This window comes from Anastrepha obliqua, chromosome 3 (assembly GCF_027943255.1).
Source record: "Anastrepha obliqua isolate idAnaObli1 chromosome 3, idAnaObli1_1.0, whole genome shotgun sequence".
In the NCBI taxonomy this organism is placed as follows: Eukaryota; Metazoa; Arthropoda; class Insecta; order Diptera; family Tephritidae; genus Anastrepha; species Anastrepha obliqua.
In genome coordinates, this window is record NC_072894.1 from 116,819,597 (window position 1) to 116,840,219 (window position 20,623).

The window sequence follows — 20,623 nt, forward strand, 5'->3', positions numbered from 1 at the left end:
TTCTCCGAACGACAAACAATCAAATCGGGGCTTAAGCCGAGGCAGCGTAATTCGCGTACAGAGTTTTGTGTTGGTTTTGTTTTCGGTTCACCTGTGGAACGTGGCGATGGCACGAGTGAGATATGAGCAATGCAAAAGTTTTCACGTTTCGCACGAAATTGAAATTGACGAGAAGCCTTAACGAAGGGCATACCCTCAATGTCAGCAATTGTGCCACCCAATTCGACAATGCACACTTGCTGCTACGAACTTCCTTGAACTGGACGTTGCGCAACACAGCCCACCCAGTCTTGAATGGAATCCGTAATGTGAGGAACAACTTGCACAGTTTTTCCAAAATATTCTCCCGTACGTTCTTTCTCAATTACTTTTTGATAGATCTTGCCAGTTGTGATATTGTAGTCGCGGTGCAAAGTTATGTCCAAAAAGTGCTCGTAATTGCCCAAATCCAAGTCGACCACGCGACCATCGTCCAACACATAAACTTCACCATGTTCAGATGGCAAAAATGTTCCTCCATCTATATTGATATATGGATCAATCTTAATTGATGTTACATAAAAATTTGCGTCAAAGCCCAAAATACTTGGACAACTTCAAATGGAATCGCGTACATTTAATTAAAATGAAAACTGAGCGGTGAATATTGTTGTTGTAGCAGCAAAAACATTCCCCACACATTTACAGTTGAGCTAGTTGAGCAAAAATAAAATACGAGGTCAACAAAGGCTCCAACGCCTGAAGAAGTTGTTGAAGCCTTTAAACACCTCGTTTTGAAGGTATCCTTTTCTGAGTGGCAAAGGTGCTTTGAAAATTTGAAAAGTGTTTAGAGAAATGTAGGGGCTGACAAGGATAATCTTTTGAAAAACAATAAAGCCCCTCCCATTATTATTTTACTTGCAGAATATAAAAGGCAACTCTCGTTTATTTATACCCAATGTCAATCGCTAAAGCCAATCCTAATTTTGTCCTCAGTCGACCTTTTAAAAGTGAAACAAATTTCTAGATATTGAATTACAGCCCCAGTTTGTGTTATATTCAAAGATATTAATCTCTAGGTAATCGATAAGTTGATTAAGGGGTTTGGGGTAGTCAGAGGACCGAAAAAAAGATGATTTTCAACAACTTTTTTTGCTAGTTGGTTGCTTTATTTTACAAAACATTAAAACATAGTACTAATACATCATGTTTCGACTTGACCTTAGCAAAATTAAAAAAAAAAAAAAATTAAATTAAAAAATAATAATAATTGTAAAAGTTATCGCTGTTTGTGTGGAGCCCGTTTCTCCAAAAGTTCCTTGCGGTGATTATCACAAGTTTTTGGAGATTCATCTAAAACCATTCGGACAAGAGAAATTAGTTTTATTAATAGATAATCCTGTGCCTGATCGAAGTTTTCAGATTTTCGAGAAAAAAAACCGAAAATTAATTGTTTAAAAAAATCGAAATTAAAAAACAAAATCCTTCCATCAGGCGCGAGTTTTTCATATTACTTAAAAGCTGTATAAATTTTATTGAAATCTACCAAGCGGTTCTTAAGATACAGTTATCACAAGTTCAAAAAACATAGTTTTGAGAAAAAAAAAACGGATTAAGGTAACTTTATGGTTTTTACTCAAGATGGTGAGGCTATTTCTGCTTTGTTCTACCACTTTAGATGTTGTAGTAGCCGAACCCAGTGCCTGGATTGCAGCTTGGCTATCCGAAAGAATAGGGATATTGCCCTTAAAAGAGTATTCTCTGATTAGTACCCTACAGGTTTCCCGAACTGCCAGTACTTCCGCCTGGAAGACACTGCTGGTATTAGGGAGACGCACAGATTTCTCAATTTTAAGTCTGTGAGACTATATACCAGCTCCCTCACCGCAGCCCTGTAGTGTCGAAATTGTTTAGAGAAAATCTCTTATCCCATTCTTCCTTAGATGGAAAAAAAGTGGCAAAATTCCTATTGAAAGTTACCGTCGGGACGATGTAGTCAGTTCTCACCGAGATTAACTGAGTTTGTCACAATAATAGACCAGCATGACCATAAGTTTTTTCTCTTTTTTCTGTGGCCCAAGAGTTAAGCTCGCCCAACGCCCTTTGGATGATCCCACTGATCGTATTAGGACACAGTCCTGACGCCATTAACACCACATCATCAGCGTACACCACCGCTTTTACCTCACCTCTATTAAGTTTCGTTAAGACTTTGCTAATAACGCATAACCAAAGAAGTGGAGACAATAGTCATCCCTGTGGAGTGCCCCTGTGGACTTTCTTGGTTATGCTGATATTACCCATATTAGCTTTGAGGATCCTGGTTTCTAGCATAGAGATGACCCAATTACTGAAGTCTATCAACGCCCGTTGGATGGCATCTGTACTAACATTGTTAAAGGCGCCTTCGATATCCAAGAATGCCGCCATGGTATAATGTTTGTTCTCTAGAGAGCCCTCTATTGTTCGGATTACCTCGTACGCATGTTGTGCAGATGCGGATTCACTTCAACTTTTCACACAATATTTTTAAGCTAGTATACTTTAAGTAAAAGCAAAAAAAAAATACCAGTCTAACGGTTAGACTTGATAGAAGTGAAACCTTCCGTAAAACAAACTGAGAGAGAGTAAGACGAAAGCAGCATTAGGAGCGGGATAATTATAGGTTCATTATAATATTGCTATAAAGTTCATATTTTATTTTCTTCATTTTATCATTATTCATCCTCAATGTTTTCAATCTCAACAAATGATACGAGTGGCTTATGATAGATAAAATATGATACAAATGTTTTGGTTTCGATGTTGTCAAAAAAAATACCCAAACGGACCGAAGAAACAGACTTACAAATTTCTTCCATTTTCGTCTACTTGTATTCATATAAAAATTTATGTCTCTTCCCACCAAAGCTAAATGTATTAGTATATTTTTTCTTGTATTTATTCAAGGCTGAAACCCCGGCGGTACTGCAATACCGGGCCAACCCGTGACAGAGGTGGAGAGCAAGCCCCTAAAACACTCCGCGCACTTCCAAAAATTAGTTTAACATTTGTTGTCCTCCGATGGAGGATCTAGCAGATGTTAAGCTGATAGGAACAGATACCACACTACCTACTTCAATAGATTTTCTAATAAACCTTTTGAGAATTACACGCTCACAAAAATTAATGTACGAAATATTTATACCGATTCACTTAAACTGACTTTCAGTATCTAAACCAAAAAACTGTTTTCAATAAATAATCAGAAATGTCCTACAATGCAAATTTCAAAAAAAAAAAAAAAATTCCATTTTCGTCTACATGTATTCATATAAAAATTTATGGCTCTTCCCACCAAAGCTAAATGTATTAGTATATTTTTTCTTGTATTTATTCAAGGCTGAAACCCCGGCGGTACTGCAATACCGGGCCAACCCGTGGCAGAGGTGGAGAGCAAGCCCCTAAAACACTCCGCCCATTTCCAAAAATCAGTTTAACATTTGTTGTCCTCCGATGGAGGATCTATCAGATGTTAAGCTGATAACCACACTACCTAGTCAATACATTTTAAATAATAAACCTAATAAACCTTTTGAGAATTACACGCTCACAAAAATTATTTATATCAACATATAATATAACGCTTCGTAACTAAATAACTTTTAGGCCAGCGACGACAGCATGGCGCGGTAGCCGAGCGACTAGCAATGTGAGCTTCCGATCCAAAATCCTTGATTCGAATCACAAGAAAAAATAAAAGTTATTTTTATTTAGTTCGTCGCTACTTTTATATCAACATATAATATAACGCTTCGTAGCCAAGAGGGTCGCTTTTTCGTTTCACTTTTCCTCAAATCACTCCCAACGATTCTAAAGAAGTTTTCACTTCAAAAATCCAAAATTCTGACTACCCCTAACCTCTTAAAAGTTGACTGTCAAAGTTCCTACTAAAATCTCAGCTAAACAAGAAGGCAAGTCGATACGAGTCTAAAATTGGTAAAATGCCGGTTTTAACATTGAGCAAAATATATAAAACAAATGAGATAAGCAATTCAGTAAAAAGTCCATTTAAAGAATCAAATGTCATTGTACCACTTAATGTGAAAAATGAGACACTCTAACGAGTTTTGCGACAATTAGTTTAAATACCCTAAAATTTCTTCTCTAATTTCTGATCACAGATTTCTTTTCGCTTGGCTGAGATAATTGTTCCACTCTAAGCATACATTAAATAGAAAATCATTAACTTGATTCAAAAAAGTGTGGCTCTGTATTTTATTTGAGTTTCTTCAAACGTTTCCGTCACTTGCTTTTGAGTTAAATATTTGAGCTTTTAACGAAAAACTGAAATGCATTATTTTTTATTACTAAACCCTTTTAAATGCACTCTAAATTCACCAATTATTACTGGGATTTTAGGTCACCGTAATCGTCTTTCTTGATGGCATAATTATGGATTATATTACTCTGCCATTTATGCAGTAGGGTGTCACCACTTATGCGACTATTAGGAGAGGCGTTCTTTGAAGTACTGAGTGCTCTCGCATACTAGTGGCGATGCTGGTGGTGCTGGAGGTAAAGCACCGCTTGACTGCCAAGGTTAATTGAAACGTTTATAAAGTTAAACGAAATTGCATTTGCTATAAAATGCGATGTTGTTAGTGACAGCTACAACAACCATTTTCGGCCGCCATCAAATGTGACTAACTCATGTGTGTGTAGTGGTAAGTTGTTGATTGGGCTACAGCGGAAATAGGATGTTTGTAGGTATGTAGAAAAGTGTTTATGTATTCGTGAGCTAGGAGAAGATGAAGGCAGTCCAGTGGTCTAGCCGCTTGAATTCACTGTGTGAATGGCATATAGGGGAGCGCACATATACGCCATTGCCAAAATACTCCAAACTGCTATAAAAGATTGGTTAAAGGAGGTGGAAATGAAATAGAATGAAGGAAAAAGAGAAATTAAACGTACGAGCACTTGGAAAAAATGGAGCAGCGTAGCGACAAAGTGGACATTGGTGAATAGCATATGTAACATAATTTGTAACATCGTTTAGCGTAAGCAACGTCCTCGACTTGGACTTTTACTCGTGCTCGAGCAATTCACCACACAATGGCACTTGAAGCTGCCGCAATATCAGCTACTATGAGCATATGTGTGTCTGTGTGCATATACAACGTCTGTGTGCTTGTGTGTGTAATTTTGTTTTTACATTATTGGCTCGTTTAAAGTGAGCGGCAGAAACTCACTGAAGAGAACTGTGTTTAACTTCGGTAAATATTTTTTTATTTTAATTGTAATTTTTTCAAATATTTTATAAAAATATTGGACAGAGTGGAAAATATAAAATTAAAAATTAAGTAGTCGCGTATCATCGATTAATATCTTATAAGTTTTAGAAAAGTTTATTAAGGGTGAAAATCGAGATTATGAATAATTCACAATAATACAATAGGCGCAATGTATGGCAAGGGGAATCAGAGAATTATATACCTATTATTTGCATTGAATTTCCTTGAAGGAATTACAGCAGCTATCGGCAGTTAAATATCCTCTACGATGTTGCGCCTATAATAGAGTGCTTGCAATGAAAGAGACTACGTTAGGTGACCATTAAGTTCCCTGCTTCCAATTGTGAAGCTGAGCACAGGGACCGATAATAATCATTATTCTTCAATTTTCCATAAAAAAAATTAAAAGCTTCCAAACAATGTCCTTGGTGACGTCTCAACACTGGCCCGTACAAGAGCAATATTCTCATCCGATCGCCTTGGTCGGTTTTGATTTGGCCTCTTTGGGTTAGAAAGAGCATCACCAGTCGAAAACCTTTCGTACAAACGTTTAATGGTGTTCTTAGAAGGCGCAATTTTCACATTATTTAATTTTTTATACGCACGTTGAGTTTACACAATTGACTTATTTTGTTGAATGTAAATTTCAACAACTTGGGAGCGCTCGCGTGGTGTGTACTGTTCCTTGGTAAAAATCTGCTTGGATTGGTGCTTCCAACGCGGTATGTCATTAAGCGATCTGACGTCTCTATCAAAAGATACAGGGTTGCCAGATGGGTCTGTCGAATATGGGCAACCCTGTACAATATGCGCATATTTTTTATGCTCTTTGTGAATCTGTTACGATTTAAAAATTATTGATCGATATTTATAAAAATTAGATAGATAGAGAGGTAGTTAAGTAGGGTGGCAGTCGCAATGACACATTTAGATCTATCGTAGATCCATTGTGATGCCATTGGAACTTACGTCTATACTATGGGTTCCTTTTTAAATCATTCCGTTGTTTTTATAAATGAGCAAAGCTTCGTTGGTTTTAGATGCGCTATATCCACCACATCTTTTAGGAGTGCGAAGCCTCATTCTGTATAAGCATACACACTCACATAGGAGTTGTCTGATTGTTTCCTCTTATTCTGTGTTAAGACAGCTTCTACAAAAATCGTAGTATGGGAGTCCAAACTATCTGACGTGGTTACCTATTAACCAATGACCAGTGAATACACCTGATGCTTTCCATTTCAATTCAACCGGGCTATTCGGGTCATGTTCTTCGATTTCGATGTAACTCAAATATGTTGCTCTCTGGTCAAAATAATGAGACACGTATTTTTTTGTTCACCCGAAAATTTTTTTTTAAAGGTTTATCGGCAGTTCTGTTTTTCAGCTTAAAATCGATTTTTTTTAATAATATAAGAAAATTTCTTTTTTAAATGCTCATAACTTAGTCAAAAATAAACCGATTTTAATAATTTTGGTAGAAACGGTTTGGTTGCGATTTCATGTAGAAACAGTTGCAAAAAAGTAGTTGAAAATTTTTTATTTTGCAAAAAACAAAAAGTGCGAAACAGGTTTTTTACTCAAAAATTCATTACTCAAAAACAACTCATTTTAGCTACTGGGCATTCAACTTAATTGAAGTTTGAGGTGTCCTCTCTTGATTTGGAAAAAGCTATAAAAAAAAAAAAAATACCTTTTTTGAAATATTGAATTTCGAAAAAATTTCAATTTTTTTTCTTTTTTGCTAAATAAAAAATTTTCAATTATTGTTTTGCAATTGTTTCTACATCAAGTCGCTCGTGTAAGTAATGACGATCATTTTGAACCCAGAATTATTAAAATCGGTTCATTTTTGATTAAGTTATGGGCATTTAAAAAAAATGTTTTCTTATATAATTAAAAAAAAATCAAGTTTGAGCCGAAAAACAAAATTGCCGATAACTCTTGAAAAAAAATTTTTTCGGGCGAACAAAAAAATACGTGTCTCATTATTTTGACCAGAGAGCAACATATTTGAGTTACATCGAAATCGAAGAACATGACCCGAATAGCCCGGTTGAATTGAAATGGAAAGCATCACCTATCATGTTTCTTCTAACATCTCTAGTAAATTTCAACAGGCGTTTTGAGCGACCACTGTTCCATTTCGACCATGTCTGTTTGCTCGTACATAGTGAAGTTTTGCCAACTTGTATTTACCTTGCTGATGGTTTCCCTATCTATTAGTAACTAACAAGTGGCTGTAGGCATAGACACTGATGCGTCTTATCCACTTGGAGATCAAGCGTTTTACCAATTCGAGCAAGTTCATCTGCTTTGCAGTTTCCTGCTATATTCTTTTGGCCTGGGCCCCAAATAAGGTGTACTTTGTAGTATTTAGATACGTCATTTAGTAGTTTAAAACATTCTGTTGCTATTTTTTACGAGTGCGTTTTGGGTTCTAGCGCTTTTATAGCTGCTTGACTGTCTGAATAAATGAAGACTTCATTTTTGCATAATATTAGCGTTTTTATCGACGTAAGTCTCTTTTTATAGCAGTGACTTCCGCTTGAAATACACTGCACCAGATATATAGATAGAGTCATTTATTTTTCACAAAACTATTTACAATATTTTTTACTTCACTTAAATGAGCATACGGTAATAACTTTAAAAGTCATCTATTGTTGACAAAATGTTGTCTCATTTAACTTGCCTAAATAGCAGTTTTTATTGCGCAGGCCATTAACTATAATGCAATTACTTTTGGCTTCAAAAAATCTATGAGATTTTAAACTTTCATATGCACTCTTTAAAATAATTTTGACCTACACTATGCTCCAGTTCTTTGTATATTCTGCCCGTACGGTTTGGTGCTCTATTCCACATTTTTACCTGTTAATATTTAGTGTTAGTACAATTTAGTAATCTTTCGCTTTTTTCTGTTCACTTGCTTTTTTCTAGAACCGTTTCGTTCCATTTCAATTCCAATCCAATCCAATCCCACAAAAAATTTATTTTTTAAACTATTTTTGTGAAGCCTTCATGTGCACCGTGAAGCCACAAAGCTTTGTGGAGCTTTATATTCTAAATTATTATTTTCTATTAAATCGTGCAATTTGCTATCATTTGTTTTCAAATCAGTACACTGTTCTTTTAAAATAGTTTTCCAAATTTTCCTTCACTGAATGGCATTGGCAGCGGCAGAGAGCTAAGCCCAAAATAAGCCGTTGAATTTTGTGACAATTTTGTTAAGTACTTTTCCTAGACTTCTTTCCATTGGTTACAAGTGTGCCTAGCATATTGGCCAACTTACTCATTGCATTTAAAATTTGTTTATAAAATACATATACAGGGTGTTCAAAAAATAGGCGCTTGAATTTTGGAAGAATTTTATTGTTGAAGTGCACAAACTTTATATATGGTCCATTCGATGAGACCATATTTTGACTAATTTTTCCTATAAATCTGAATAATAAATCTAATTGAGCCCAATCAGGAAAAATTCAATGCAAACTTTGGTTATTTAGCCTCAATCCTTGCACGAGCTGTATTTGATAGGCACGTAAGCCAAGATTCTTACGTAAAATTTTCGATGTAGCGGAGGAGAAAGGCTAACAAGTTCAGAACGGCAACAAGTCGATATATCGGCGACTTCTTCAACATTTCGCTCTATGAAGTTGGAAACGTTGTTCTGGCGTTAAACAATTCATTGGTGAATACCAAACCATTAGGGGTCCCGGTGGTCTAGAGCTCGATAATTTAGAGTATTTTAAGGAATTTTTTTTACAATAAAAAAAATGAAAAACGATATTTAAATTTTTCAGGCTTCTTATTGAACTTCTTTTACGTACAAAAAAGAAAAAAAAAAAATATTGTAAAAGTTTTAAAAATGGCGTTGAAGTTGATGCTTGCGAAAAATTGGACCTAGACGGTATTGCCCATTTTGGCTTCTCTATTTATTTGAGACACAAAACACAGAAAATGATTAATCTATATGACTGTAGCTATGTCGCGTACTAATATAGAATAAAAAAAAGTTGAGAAAATTGTTTAATTTCATACTCTAAAAATCGGGTTCTTTCAGTTGTTTAATCAAAAAAATACGAAATAATTGAAATAATTACATGATTGTAGTACGGGCCATAGCCATTGAAATTGTGAACAATATAGTAAAATTTCAGACGATTCGGTTGAATAGTTTTTTTTTTTTTTGACAACACCAGGCCGAAAAAAGTGATAAAAGAGATAAATGAGTTTAAAGTTTGGGGAACAGGAGCGCGCGGACCGCTCTCTACCTAGTTAATGGGCTGTAGAAGCTCTAATATTCGGAATTTCCGCATGAAAATTTCGCAGTATTTTGCTAAGATACTACATTTTTGAAATATCGAAAAAACAAAAAAATCTATTTTTTTTAATTTCTAGACCCCGGGCCCCCTTAATAATACAATAATAATTGTTTGCCGCGTACACTTATGTCAGCAGTTTAGCCGAGCTCCTCCCCCAATTTGTGGTGTGCGTCTGGATTTTGTTCCACAAATGAAGAGATCTTCAGTCTTAAGCCCACTCTGAATTGTCTTTATTGGGAGCTTTTTCATGGTAGAAACACACTTGGAGGGTAATAAAGGGTTTTTCAATTGGCGTGGGTCGATTTTGGCGCCCTGTGGCAGCCATTTTGTTTTGGTGACATCTGTCAAATCTTTTGTTTATTATTCAGTTGTTTATGTCAAATCATCATGGCAAGTTACACGATGGAACAGCATTCAAATGATACAACTTTATTATCAAAATGAGTGTTCACTAACGCAAACGTTGCGCGCATTGCGCCCATTTTTCGGTAGACGTGGTGGCACTTCCAATTTCTTATGGCCCATATTGAACCATATGGACCCAGACGACATGTGGTTCCAGCAGGACGGCGCTACGTGTCACACAGCAAACGCCATTTTATTCCATTTCAACATCTACCCGCCCTTAGTGAAAAACCCTTTAGTAGCCTTCCGAGATGCGACCGCTATTAGAAACAACTTTTTCTATTGTTTGCTGTTTCATGCGCGAAGATTCGAACCTACGCACTCCTGAGTGGCAGTTACGCACCTGCTTTATTGAACAGAAATATCAACACAGTTTGATATTCTTAGCTGACAAGCCAAAGCTGCCAATATCGCCAAACAATTGCCTGATACGTTGATTAAGAATGCAGGATTTTGTGGAAAAATTGTAACCATTCCTTCTGTAAAATAAACAAGTAACACACATCTGATTTTAAAATATAAAACGTTCAGACAAATTTTAGTTTATTTCTCTCACATTACGCCAGAATCTTTTTTTAAAGAATTCGAAGTTCCCAGCATTAAACATTTTTTCTGAATTCTATAAAATTATATAACGTAGACATTAAACAAAGGCAGAATGTTTAGAGAATTCAAAAATATTGTGTTTTTCGAAACATACGCCTTTCTTTCTCGGTTAGGTTTCATGTATGGCATTGCTTTCATTTTTACAAGTCGACAAAGGCCTCTACTTTTCTAAATTTATTACTGCCAATAGTGATGCGGTTACAGGGAAGCGACAGCGCTGATCTCCAGATGATGTGTGATGACCAGAGTTATTTCGTTTGCTCTCGTTCACCTCTAGACTTTCTTGCCTCGCTCCTCTATTCAGATTAGAAAAGACAGAACTAGCAGCGTCGTTATTAAAACCGATGTAATTGCATGCTCTTGTAGAAGGTTGTGCCAGCTCAGTTCAATTCTGCAACTCGTAGTATTATTTTCAATATCAGATTAAAGAAATCGCATGCAAGAGAGTCGCCTTAGCTGGGACTTCGTTTGGTATCGAACTACTTTCCTGTGACGAGGCTAGTGGTATTTATATATGTATACGAGGGGTGCCTTTTATATGTCGGGATTAGAGAACAAAAACAAATTTTAATCATCGAAAATCACTTTATTGTTTTTCAAAATATTCTCCATGAAGATCTATACACTTTTGCATGCGCTTGAACCAATTGTCGAAGCACTTTTGCCACTCTGAATGAAGTACCTCCAAAACATGCATTCTGAATGCCGCAACCGCTTCTTCAGGGGTCGAAAAACGTTGACCTCTCAGTTTGTTTTTTACGTACAGAAACAAAAAGAAGTCATTCGGTGCCAAGTCAGGTCTGTACGGCGGATGACCCATTAATTCGATGTTTTAGGTGCTCAAAAATGCAGTTGTTTGAGCCGATGTGTCAGAGCTCGCATTGTCCTGGTGAGGAGTGATCCGTCTTTGGCGATTGGTTTTCCTAATTTCTTGGAAGACAACTGGCAAACAAATGGTTGTGTACCACTCAGAATTTAGTGTTCTGCGTTGTTCTAGTGGTACGGTTGCGACATGTCCAGTTTTTCCGAAAAAACAGGCGACCATTTGCTTGGAAGTGCTTCGTGCGCGAACAACTTTTGTTGGATTTGGCTCATCTTGAAACACCCATACAGTCGGCTGCTGTTTACTCCGCGATCGTATTTTTTGAGCATTTCCTTCGACCAATCGACACGAGCCTTTTTTTGAGCGATTGACAAATTGTGTGGGATCCAACGCGAACAAATTTTTTTCACAGTCAAATGTTTATGCAATATTGAATGTATGCTGGTCCCACTAATGTCTAAGATTGTCTCAATCTCACGATAGGTCACATGACGATCTTGCAATATCAGTTCGCGCACAGCATCAATGGTTTGCGGAACAACAACTGATTTTGGACGACCTTCACAAAATTCGTCTTGGAGTGAACTACGACCACGATTGAATTCACTATACCATCGATAAACACTGGTCCTTGTTGAAGCTTCATCGCCAAAAAATAAATTAAGTTCATCCATGCAATGTTGCTCAGTTAATCCACGTCGAAAGTTGTAAAAAGTAATCCCACGAAAATGTTCACGATTTAATTCCATTTTTGGACCGAGATGAATTTTTTAAGTTACTGTAAACAACACAAATAACGCTGGTATTTCAAAACGTTCTGAGTACGTAAAAGCCAAAAAATGTCAAGCGTTGCGATACAGCTGTCAGTTGCCAAATTGCAACACCAGGGTTACCAAATTCCGAACAAATTAACTGCAACTTAGGAAACAAAAAGAAGTCGCACAGGGCCATATCAGATGAATACGGCGCTTGCACGATGGTATTTACTTGGTGTTTGGTCGAAAAATCTAGCACAATTTGGGCATGGTTCGATAGCGCGTTATTTTCAAGCAAAATCCAAGAATTGTTTGCCCACTTTTCCGGCCGTTTGCAACGTACAGCATCTCTCAAACGCTTTAAAACGGATATTCTTTATTGACTGTCTGGCCCGATGGAAGGTACTCATGGTACACTACGCCTTAGAAATCGAAGAAAACAGTTAACATCACCTTCCCGGTACTTTTTGATCATAGGCACTTTTCCTCGTGGTTTCAAGATTTAACATAGGACCTCGTAGTAGCTGGTGGTATTGTTCAACGTGATTTTCCAAATTCGAGCATCGTGGCATATAAGCAACTCTTTTTCGAGCTATCAAAGGCAGCTTTCGATAAAGTTTTGGTTTGTGGCACATTTTCCGGTTCTTTTCCACGATTTGGCGTATTGCGAATATTTGGTCGATTTGTGTTTTGATTATTCCTCAAATAATGTATCCGTTGCGTGCCCAATGGCTGACATTTCGATAAAAGGTCTTTTATGTATATCTTCTTCACATTTAAACTAAAAAATACGGCTTATATATATATATATATTAGGGCAGGTCGATTTAAAAATCGCTCATTGCTCTGTGAAAATCGTATTCTAGGGATCAAAATAAGAAACTTTGCCGAAGGAACCATACCTCTAAAACGAATTCTGATGTCCCCAATTTGGGTCGAACGAAAAATCCCACTTTGACCCATTTAGAGTGCTCCAATCGAGTCCAAATGTATGACCGACCCTCACTAATTTCGGACGGCCGATCCACCCATGCCAGTGGCACACCCCCTGGAACTCCCCTGGGGGGTTCCCCATACAATCATTTCAAAATATCACCATGAGAAAAGAAACTAAAAAGTTCGACCCAAATTGGGGGATATCAGAATTCATTTTAGAGGTATGGTTCCTTCGGCAAAGTTTCTTATTTTGATCCCTAGAATATGATTTTCACAGAGCAATGGGCGATTTTTTTGCCTCCCCACAAATCGACCCGGCCTAATATGTATATAATTGGCGCGTACACCCTGTTTGGGTGTTTGGCCGAGCTCCTCCTCCTATTTGCGGTGTGCGTCTTGATGTTGTTCCACAAATGGAGGGACCTACAGTTTCAAGCCGACTCCGAAAGGCAGATATTTTTATAAGGAACTTTTTCATGGCAGAAATACACTCGGAGGTTTGCCATTGCCTGCCGAGGAGCGACCGCTATTAGAAAAATGTTTTTCTTAATTTTGGTGTTTCACCGAGATTCGAACCGACGTTCTCTCTGTGAATTGCGAATGGTAGTCACGCACCAACCCATTCGGCTACGGCGGCCGCCTGCTTTAATTGAAAGCCTGCGGCTTGCTTTGCTTTAAACTAAAATTCAGTGCCGTTATTGGAAAACCCTTTATAAAAAACACAAATGAAGGCCCAAACGAACCTGCCTCTTCCAATACATACTCGCATTAACATACATATAAATGAGCAAAGCCAGAAGTGGTTTGCACCGCAGCGGCGAACTGTTAGTAGAAAATATCCGATCGAAGTATTTAGAAATTCGAAACGAATGCAATTATTTGAAAATTGAGATTAACCTCTAACAATGTGTTTTTTCCATTTTTGTTTTTTTGTGAGTTTGCTATGCACGAGTCCAGTCGTGCATGCGGGTAATTGAGATGTGAAGAACGGAATAATTGAGTAGTGTACGTGGACGTGAGAGAGTGAAAGATGTTGCCTGGGAAATTCAGATACAATCATAGACTTGATTCGATATTCGAATTTTTGTGTGTATACAAGTGTGGTACGTCTGCTTCCTGTCTGCCGCTATCCACCTAAGTCGAATAGAATGGAGCAAATTGCATTTGCAGCATTTAACAGCTAACTCAAAATCAAAAAAGAAAAAGAGAAAAAACGATATTAGCAACAACACACTACCAACGACGACGATAGCATCGACACAATTGCTGCAGTGTTCATGACTTCCATGCGCCACTACCCACAAACCTTGACCTGCAGCAATAGCATCAGCCAATTTTCGCAGCAGCAGCAGCAGCAATCCAATTCAGTTCAAGTTGGACGTGCAAGCGCGATTTAGCTTTTTCGATTTGCACACTTTTGATTTTACTTTTTATTGCTTTTTTGAATTCGTTTTTTGTTTTTTTTTTTGTTCGTACTACTTCTCAAACATACCGACTTCGATTTTGTCGATAGCCGGCTGTCACTGTTGGTTGCTTGCCGCTCGCACTTTCAAGTTGCCTTTGGCGGCCATTGCTCGATTTGTATGCATCCGGTTCCGTTTAAAATGCACGCCATTCACCGGGAGACCCTCATGGCTGCATTCCTTCCTGCCGTTCAACTTTGACGCACTCAAATCGATTCGCCGAATTTTGCAACACTCACTTTTCAGCCGGCTAGTTTTAGATGCAATACCAAAAACACAAAAACAAAAAAAAATACATTGGTGAAGCAGCATTTACACGAGCGCGTATGTATTCAACGTATGTATGTATGTGTGTATACTGATACGATGTTATACAGTTAAAAGCATCTAGCGAAAACTGGATAAAAAACTTTTTGAATTTAGCAATAAAAAGCAAGCACTCCTCGTGATGCAAATGTGTGTGTATGTAGGTGTGCATAAATATCTCGCTTCAAGCCGTAATATATTCGGTATGTTACTGTTGAGTTTTGAAAGAGCGCTGCTATTGTTTATGCAACCGGTGGAGAGGAGTAGAATAATAATCCTTTTCCAGTAGATTGATATATTAGTCTTTACGCCCTCAAGCAAAATTACAAATTTATTTGTAGGTGTAGTACACACCTATAGAGATCCATTTCAGTTAAATGGAAAAATGGTTGGCGCAATAGAGAATTGGTGCTAGAGGCGAATTGCCATTTAATTTCATCAAAAATATGCTTTCTTGGTAAAAAGTATTAATAACAAATTCAAGAAAATATTACTGACATTCACTCAAATGCTTCCGGCGCCCGCTCGTCTATGAGGGAAGCTCGTGTTAGAGAGGTAAAGGAAGAAGTAAATGATTACAACTCCGAGTTTTATAGCTTCTTCACTGCCTTTCCACTCCCTTCTCTTATGTAAAACAAGCGCGACGGAAGTCAAGCTAGATTTAGGCGCGGTGATGTACGAATTCCGATTGCAAATGGCTGGCCGTTCAAGCGTCACTTATTTTGCTGTATCCGTAGAATTTTGTACGCCTGCTGTCATTCTCAGGCTCCAAGTCGGTACAATCTATAGGAATTTTACATTTGGCATTTCGCAAGGTCAGCCACTCAATTTGAATCTTCAAATTGCGTGGTGAGCTCAAAAAAAAAATTACATTTGCTGTGCTGTTTAACTTTGAATTTCGAAGGGGTGACATTTAATTCAGCATCTGCCATTGCCTTTAAATGGGATGAATTGCGATGGGATATATTGACCTTTTCGATTCGCTACTTCTCCGCTCGCTTTCTGTCTGCTCTGCTCACATGACAAAAAATTTGCATGGGAAAGGAACAACAAAGTTATCGGAGCAAAACTCGCCGCTCATAAAACTAGTATAACTGAGTTTGTGAGCACAACAAATGCAATGTTTGGCAGCTCTTTTCCTGCGCTGCCAAAATATGTTTATTTATACCGGTTGCTTCATCTACTCGCCACTTGCTAATGCTTGGGGAAGCAAAGAGACCTATTGTCAGCTTCATACAGCAAGTTTTTAATTTCAAACTTGAAGTATAAAATTTGTAAAGCGAAATGAGGGAGTAGTAGTTCGATCGTTTTGCAGCGATTCCATGTCAAGTCATCAAAATATTTTGGACATTGTCGTAAATTTTTCTGAAATCCGGCTTATTTGTAGAATTACGTTAATAAGACATTGAAAAATGTTAATAAGACATTAAAAAATGAAAAGAAAATATAGAGTGAGAAATGTAAAATTTACTTTTTGAATCGGCTATAAAAAAGAAGTAATCAATATTTTTTCAAACTTTTTTTTTATTTTGAAGATTGAACATTGTCATTTATGAATGAAAAATAAAATCGTTCGATTTCGTGTTTTAAAGCATCAATCATCTCTGGATGGTTCGTATAGCATTTGTCCTTAACGGCCCCCAAAAAAAAATAGTCCAACGGGCTTAAATCACAGCTCCGAGGCGGCCAATTGATATCGGAATTTCGGCTGATTATTCGGTTTTCAAAAACGGTAGCCAAAAGTTCGAGCGTAACTTTGGCAGTGTGACAAGTTGCACCATCCTGTTGAAACCAAATGTCGTCCATGTCATCCTCTTCAATTTTTGGAAACAAAAACTCGTTGAGCATGTCACGGTAACGCTCGCCATTTACTGTAACCGCGGAACAAGAAGAAGACTCACCACTTTGGAAATAGGTTTTTAATAATTCCCAATTTTGTTCAAGCGTATAGCGTCCCATTTCGTAAATGTCAAACCTTTAAGTAAACTATGAACACATTTGACATGTCATTTGTGTTGCCACTCTCAAAAAAATAGGTGGTTCGAAAAACAAACGCTATATGGCCCACCCTGTATAATAATTTTGAAATTTATTCAATATTGGGAATTTTGGTATAGATTGCTTAAAAGTGAAATATCTGCGGTTATTTTTACCATTAAATTTTACTTTAAAAAAATTGTTTTTTAAAAATTTGTTTACTTTTTTTTTTAATATAATTTTAGGAAAAAATTGTTCAGCTATTAATGAACAAAATAGGAAAAGTCTGAGCAGGAGTAAAAAAAGTGAATTTTTTTTGCAATTGGAGAAAAAATTCTTTTAGCTATTAATGAACAAAACAAAAAAATCTGAGCGGGTCTTAAGAAAAAGTAAATTTTTTTTTTTAAGTTTTTGGAAAAATTTTCTTTTTTCATTTTGAAAAAACACCTCCCTGATTCTTTTTCCTAAATATTCGTTAATAGCTGATTCTATGTAATCCCTGAAAGGTTCATGTTGGAACTCCCATAACTTCTAAGTTATGTTCAAGTGCTTTACATTCATTGCCTGCTCTGAAGCTCCTCGGGGAAGTGTTTTAGGTTCGCTAGTCTTTGTGTTTCTATTATATGCTGACGACTTACAAATATTTTCAGTTGTAAATAACACAACTGACGGAATCAGGCTTCAGGCAGTTATAGACAAATTTGTGGTGTCATAAATTTCAAATTTCTTTAAATATCTACCAAAAAATGCTCTTATGTCACTTTCTCCAAAATCCCTATTGCATTTCCTCTACTTGTAGCATATCTAATATTGTACTTCAATCTGTTAAAGAATCTAAAGATTGGCTATGATTTTTGACCGTCGTTTCCACTTAATAGCCACATTAGTTTCATCTTATCAAAATCATATCATTTCTTATGTTCTGTACATCGGAATAGCTTAAATTTTACGGAGCCTTATACTCTGAAGCTTGCATTTGACTCCATCTCTCGGGACGCTATATCGAGTTCATTGCAAAGCTGCGGTGTTCCTGATAAAATCAGCCTTGTATAGCCATGCAATGTTAAGTATACGCTTCAAAGGAAATCCAGGGTTGCCCCTTTTTTGGCCGCTTTTGTTTATTAAAGTTATTGATGGCGTCTTAAAATTCACAAATTCCGAAGTTCCAGAAGGACTGCTAAGCCAGATACTTAGCGGTCTAGATTACGCTGACGACGTCTGTTTTATGACTCACGCATTAGCTGACGCCACTGCAAAACTTCGCTAACTAGAAAATAGTGCACGGGCAGTTGGTCTTAAAATAAACTTCACAAAAACTAAACTTATGACAATACAACAAACACATCTCCTCTTGAATTCACTACCAACGAAAACGCCAACATTATCGAAGATGTGGATGAGCTCTGCTACCTCGGCAGCCAAATCACAAAAGATGGTGGGGCAGTTGCAGATGTGGCAGCACGCATTTGTAAAGCACGAACTGCGATTCATAACCTTAGCAGACTGTGGCGACCTCGCACCCTGTCATTAAAAAACACACTTAAAATCCTCAATACCAACGTTAAATCGACCTTCTTATATGGTTCTGAGACTTTGTGAGGTTTGTGTGTGACCACATAAGTCGACGTCTTCAAACGTTTGTCTATAATTGTCTTAGAATTATATGCCGTATCTATTGGTCCAAAAAAATCTCCAACATGGACCTTCTTCAGGTTATTATGAATGAAATCTGCAAGGACGTCAAACTTTGATGAGCACAATCCCCCACGAGCGTTCTTCAACCACCGCCTAGAACCAAAGCAGACACTTAGCGGCTGACAGAAATCGTTGGAGAACATTTGTTTTCGCTCTATGTTCCGACTAGGAGTGATATAATATGCAATTTGATGTTAATCTTATATAGTTTGTTTATTTTCAATTGAATAAATATCTAAATATTTAATTTATCAAGGAATAAAAAAATACTCTGAAATTGCTATTTATTGTATTCGTTCGCCGCCTTTATTTGGAGGCCGTACCAAAAATTTCGAATCGACAGGATCGAACAAGTACAAAAGGTGTCTCTGAAATTTATAATGGAATCAGTAAATTTTTCGGATTGTATCCCATTTAACTCATCACGTTTGGTATTGATTAACCTGAAGTCTTTGGAAAGTAGAATTATCAATTCGTGCTCTCTAGTTTCTTTTAAATTTCATTAAAGATGGTGTTGCCCATTTCTGCCTTAAATTATTAATTTTCTTTTACCTCTCAGAATTCTTCGTAACTATTTTCCTTTCAATTTAAATAATTTCAATACAAATTATGCTCGCAATGCTCTGAAGCTGAACGTGTTATTCGTATTTGAATGAGATTTCCAATTCTAGCTTTCTAGATTTCTTAGTCTCAAAGAAACAATTTCCCGTACTATTGTTCTCAATCTTTTAGTTAGTTAGAGGTAAGTTCGCAATTCAATTATGTATATATGTAATTATTATTATTTTCAGTAGTCAGTCTGAAATAATATTTTTTTGACATCTTGGAAATAAATAAATAAAATTCTGTAGTAAATCAGTGCATATTAAATCGACGACAATGCCCACAATACTTGGATCAGTTGACGTGGAGTTTCTAGAGCTAAAGGAAGGCGATTGGGGAAGTCTCTTTGGTTACTTTGAACAGGCTCAAAAGCTATTTGTATATACAAAGGGGCACAAAATTAATCACCCTATCCGAAGATTTATAATTTTTACAAATGGCGTCGAACTTGATAGCTGCACCATACAAACAGACAAGTAATGGAGCGCCTGGAGGTAAAATAAATATTTCCATCACTCAAAATATTTTGTTTTCACTTAGGAAAAAGGTATTTGAAGACAAATTGGATAATTTATTTTGCGCCACCCTGTAGACACCACCTTGTATATTAGGGCGGGTCGATTTAAAAATCGCTCATCGCTCTGTGAAATTCGTATTCTAGGGATCAAAATAAGAAACTTTGCCGAAGGAACCATACCTTTAAAACGAATTCTGATGTCCCCCAATTTGGGCCGAACGAAAAATCCCACTTTGACCCATTTAGAGTGCTCCAATCGAGTCCAAACGTATGACCGACCCCCACTAACGATGGACGGCTGATCCACCCATGCCAGTGGCATACCCCCTGAAACTCCCCTGGGGGGTTCCCCATACAATAATTCATCACCATTTTTGGCCTTTACATGAAAAAATCAGCTAAATGGCTTCAATGGCTTTTTTCTTTATTTTTATTTATTTATAATAATATCTATTTTTTCTCTTGAGAAATTTATTTAGTCAGAACATATGAAAATGAAAAAATTAATTTAAGTGAGTTATAGAAAAGAAACTAAAAAGTTCGACCCAAATTGGGGGACATCAGAATTCGTTTTAAAGGTATGGTTCCTTCGGCAAAGTTTCTTATTTTGATCCCTAGAATATGATTTTCACAGAGCAATGGGCGATTTTTTTGCCTCCCCACAAATCGACCCGGCCTATTGTATATGCATATATAAGTCGCGCTTACCCCCGTTATTGTGTGTTTAGCCCAGTTTGATGTTGTCCCACAAATGGAAGGACCTACAGCTGACTCCGAACGGCAGATGGCATTTAACGAGAATTTTTTTTATGGCAGAGGTTTGCCATTGCCTGCCGAGGAGCGGCCCTATAAAATACAGTTCGTGCAAGAATTGAAGCCAAATGAGTCTAGAATTGGAGTGAACGAATGGATAATACTACTCGCTGCCGCGGCGGACATATGGCGGATATCACATTA

General features: G+C 37.0%; 2 pseudogenes; both read right to left on the bottom strand.

The window, feature by feature from the left end:
• Nucleotides 1–2,919: 2,919 nt before the first annotated feature.
• LOC129243184 (U2 spliceosomal RNA) lies at nt 2,920–3,107 on the bottom strand (annotated as a pseudogene).
• Nucleotides 3,108–3,351: 244 nt separating this feature from the next.
• On the bottom strand, nt 3,352–3,537 carry LOC129243198 (U2 spliceosomal RNA; annotated as a pseudogene).
• Between the last annotated feature and the right edge of the window lie 17,086 nt (nt 3,538–20,623).